The sequence below is a fragment of the Palaemon carinicauda genome, chromosome 15, assembly GCF_036898095.1.
Source record: "Palaemon carinicauda isolate YSFRI2023 chromosome 15, ASM3689809v2, whole genome shotgun sequence".
Lineage (NCBI taxonomy): Eukaryota > Metazoa > Arthropoda > Malacostraca > Decapoda > Palaemonidae > Palaemon > Palaemon carinicauda.
The window spans coordinates 72,398,376-72,403,375 of NC_090739.1; the positions used below are offsets into that span (position 1 = coordinate 72,398,376).

General features: G+C 36.6%; 1 long non-coding RNA gene across 1 annotated transcript in view; it reads right to left on the reverse strand.

Moving 5' to 3' along the window:
- The window catches only part of LOC137654313 (uncharacterized), a 58,846-nt gene that overhangs the window by 53,661 nt on the left and 185 nt on the right, over positions 1 to 5,000 (reverse strand). The window contains exon 1 of the long non-coding RNA XR_011046589.1: positions 4,905 to 5,000. This exon is cut by the window's right edge and continues 185 nt beyond it. This is a non-coding gene — a long non-coding RNA (uncharacterized lncRNA). The remainder of the gene's footprint in view (positions 1 to 4,904) is intronic.

Below are 5,000 nucleotides of genomic sequence, written 5' to 3' on the forward strand. Positions count from 1 at the left end.
GTCAGTTGACTGAGATTATATGAAACCTTTCACACTACAGCGCAACGGATTTTTCGCCGCAGCAGCTTTGCTTCACTGACGGTGACAGGTGGCTTTTTGTTCATAAAGTCTTCACACCACGCGATTTTTTTCCGTGTCTTGTTCGGCGGGCACTAATAGGCCATCTAGTGCTTCTCATGAAAATGGATAATAAACACACAGATATGGAGCAAAATATTCATATTGAATTACTTATTTTTAGTAGAAATTAAATCAGTATTATGGGACAAGTCTAGAAGGATAAAAAGGTCGGAGTTCTGTTATATCGGCTTGGGAAGAAGTTTGCTGTCGATTAGGGGAAGATTTGGCGAGTCTGGGTGATAAAAACAGAAGAATGAATTTGCCAAGTGTATTCACTTTTTAATTTACAAACATCTTTAGTATACCAATTGTGGCAAGGTATTTTTTCAAAGATATTCAGGAAATTATATAACTAATACACAATTCTAGTTCTAAATACATTCATTTAACTTCTCACATTCATATTTTAGAATGTTGCCAACTCAAGAGCTCCCTTTTCGCTCATGAAAATCACCATATGTGTTTGATATGATTTGCAAGCGGCGACAGCAATATCAGCGGTTTTAGTTCGCTATACCAGAGGTGGGGAGACCGCCTCGTGTGTGGAAAAAAAAAAACAGTGAAAGAAGCCTCATACAGGATTTGCTTAGTGTAAATGAACTCTTCTTGCATTAGCCAGGTTTACGAATTCATAGAAGTCAAGAAAAGTCTTGGATGTGGTTGTAAGTTACTTAGTGAATAAGAATTCTCTCCAGTGAGAGAATTCTTATGAAGGGTGTACCACAGGGTAGTGTTCTGGGCTCTATCTTGTTTAACATATATACTATCGAGCTATAACACATCTTGAAAAAACAAAAAGTGGGCTTTAAACTATATGCAGATGATACTCAGTCTTACCTCTCAATTTCAACAACATAAGATACAGAGAATAAAATCGATGAGATAATGACTGAAATAAAAACATGGATGCAGAGGAAAAAGCTCAAATTAAATGATGATAAAACAGAATGTATGTTTTTTGGCACAAAGGTGGCTTTGAAGAATTACCAGTTAATTCAAAGTATAAAAATTGATGATGCTGATGTTGGGATTGTGCCTGTTGTGAAAAATTTGGGTGTACTGATAGATTGTAATTTGTCAATGAGGGACCAAATTGTGAACACAGTGAAAGTGTGTAACTATCACCTGAGAAACATAGCATTTATTAGAAAATATTTAACAGAGGGCAGTACAAAAATTTTAGTGATGAGTCACGTAATATCAAAGCTTGATTATTGCAATTCTCTGTACTACAAATTGCCCAATACACTACTAAGAAAGCTTCAAAATGTGCAAAACCGGGCGGCTAGACTGATAAAAGGCATTAAACCAAGGGAGAGAATAACTCCTACACTGATCGATCTACATTGGTTACCTGTTAAGGCTAGAATTGAATTTAAAATTTGCTTGTTGACTCACAAAGCACTTACAAGTGATAAACCTAAATATCTTCGTGATTGGTTGGTCCCCTACCCTGAAGCTACCAGCGCCGCTGTAAGAGTTAGACATGCCGATGACCCACATAGACTATTCGAAATTAGTGTGAATCATGCAATAGGAGGAAGAACGTTCAGTTATGCTGCACCAAGACTCTTTAACGACCTTCCACTGATATCAAGAATAGCAATAATGTGGCAGCTTTCAAGAAAAACCTGAAGACTTATCTTTTTAGAAAGTGTTATAATAGTGACCTGAAAACTATTAAGCCTGAATACAAATGATAGCGAAATAACTGATAATGATACAGAGCAAAATATTAACTGGAAAGAAATTATTTTTCACACACCAAGGCCCGCCTGAACAGACCTTTAGTGTCTGATGGAGGGCGAGAAATAAACCCGTAAAAGTAAGTAATCCAATATCTAGAGATGTTAGCCGAGTCTTTGACAAGGAATAGCATGAGGGTTTAAAATACAAGCTGTTGGAAGCTAATCATCAGATTTGGCAACTAGGTGGTTGTACAACTTTTTAGACAACCGAGTAGCCATGATTAAAATAAAAGAATATTTAGGACCAGAGTTTTAGTTACTGTCAGGAGTTCCTCAGGGCAGTGTTCTCTCCCCTTCATTATATGACTTTCATATCAGATACCCCTCCTCTTATACAAGGTTGCCCTCAAATCATGTTTGCAGGCGATCACGACCCCAAGTCATAACTTACCCCACTAAAAATAAACCCACGCTACAAAGAAAGACTCTCCGGGAAATAAAAAGAAATGATAACTATGAAAACAGATAGAAAATAACTACAAATATGAATAAATTGAAGCTTCTCTCAATATCAGCTCGCAATCCCGCAGATATTATAATAGATAATGTTAGAATTCAGTTTAAACAGAAAACACTAACACTTGGGTGTAGCATTAAAAAATCTGGCATCCTTCCTCATGTTAAAGCGAGAATAGCTGCAGGTTAACTCTCAATAGATTAAAAAGGTTTCAAGATGTGTCAACCAAAACAACTTAGATTATACAAATCATTAGTAAGACCACAGTTGGAATATCCAGCCATAATATTTGGAGCACTTAGAAAAACTTCATTAAGTAAAATGCAAGCCATTCAAAACAAGGCTTCGAGGCGAGCTTACAAAGAAGGACCTCCCTATTATAGTAAAATACAAGAATTGCATCAGCATTCTAAGTTGGAGCCTCTAAATGTCAGGTTCCACAGGCTTGATCAGACAACCTGGGACAAACTAGCTCTTGATGATGATCTATGCACTCTCACAAGGAATCTCACTACTCAGCGTAATCGGTATCATCATAATTGGTGGAGGTGGTTAGAGACTGCGGTCAACTGTGGTCCTCCCAGGCCCAGATATATAACAAAAAACTGATTCAACGGTTAAAATTTATATTTTATTAAAAACATCATAACTTTTTCAACCATCAAATAGTGTGCAGACAGACATTCTTCATGCAACAGGGCTAGACATTGCGAGAACCAAAAAACAATGTTTTTCCACTACCTGCCGGTCTTTTCCTAGTCAATCTTAGTCGCCTGTATCCTCAGGTGGCCACTAAAACTTATCTAACATCGCATGGGAGTCTGCCCCTCTCTTTTTTTTCCTTCTCGTGTACTTCCCCTTTCTCCCTTTTCCTTATATTTTCCCATCCCGAGATCCTGCTTACGGGATATAATTTGGATTGTATCCAGGGGTACTCATCCTCTCATCCAGCCCCCCCCCCCCTATCCTTATCCTGATCCTGGTCTTTTCCAAAATGTCATCCTATATTGAAAAAAAAAGTTACGCGAACTGCTACGAAACATACAAAGGTGTGTGGGTAGGAATATGACAGTCTTTCGGAAAATTATGTTTCAATGACAATACAAATCTGAAATACATGCCAAAGTTTAGTATGAGTTACCATAACCTTTCTCTGTGAACCAAAGAGATATGTGACATTCGCACACGTAGCCTTACAATCCCAAGGCTGAATAAGGTTGCTTGATCCTATGGCCTAGACTCCAGAGTGCTGCTAGAATGCCTCGGTCAAGACCGTTATGTATCGGTATTAGGGTACCTGAACGGGTGCGTGTATAGTAAAGAGGGGGGAATCTTGCAAATACGTAACCAGATAATTAAACAACAAATTGTAATAGTAAGAGATGGCAATAATTTCATCTATCGGTCCAAAGTCTAAGCAAAATAGTTTTTTTTATTTAGATAAAGACAGAGAGGGTGGGGGGAGGAATAGCGTCTTGCAATTATGCTTTACTCTTATCATTCAAACGATGATAAGAAACTTTTACCAAAAGTTTCACAGCAATTTTACCTTGTCATAAATGTCCAAATACTGTGCATATTAAAAAAAAAAAAAAAAAACTTCAGATACAGTTTGTCTTAAAAAAGAGGAAAATATAGGATACTTTAATTTATAGCCAAATATATGAACCCTATATTTTTTCAACGCAATATTTTGTGTTTTAAGCAATCATGACAATTATTGGGGTAATACTCCCGTTTATGAGTTATTGAACCCATAATATAAATACAATTATGGGAGACCCCAATGAGTAACTGGGTTTTTATGGGTGGGGAAATGCCAAAAACCAGTGATTTACAGCAATGATAATGGTCACAATGGAAAAATTAAAGACAAAATAAAACTGTTGTAAATATAAATAGTTCGTGTATGGGGCTGAAAATTGAAGTGTAATTATCAATGATTTTGCTCAGACGTGGCTCACTTTGCTCGCAAGATTAACATTACATCACTGTTCATATGTTCTGGGAAGGGGTACATTTTGGGCTAGGCTCACATACCCCGTGGGTCATTATTTCGAGGATATTTACTTTCACGCGAGCAACAAGAGCTATACACTTAACGGAGAGCATTTATTAAATCATAATCAATTGCCGTCATTGATGAAATTACATTAAATTTTGAAATAGATTGTATTTGGCCCTCTTATAGATTAGTCTTTGTGAGGGTGGTGAAGCTGAAACTGACGGGAAGGGTAAAAAAAAAATGGCTGTTGTAGAACAACATCCAGGAACTTTCGCATAAATATTTGGAAGCTAGAAATTGGTTAAAATTCACCAGGTAATACAAGCAACGCATGCACAATTACTCACCAACAGTCTCCTAAATGTAAATAATCGAGTTTGAGTGAGAAATTTACTTATAATAGACCGATACCAAACTAGCCAGCACTCGTCTATTTCTTATAGCGAAATCCAGTTTCGCTAGTAATTAAATTATCCTATATTAACCAGAAAAAAACTATAAAAACTAGTCTCAGCTAATAATAAAAATCCAATAGTTTATGTAAAACGCACAACAGTAATACGTTTGTACTTACACCATGCTATCTCGTATTTTGATGAAACTGCCTGTCACTTTTGATGAACTTTTAGTATTTCTAAAATACTCTGGTACATAGTCACTATAAATTTCA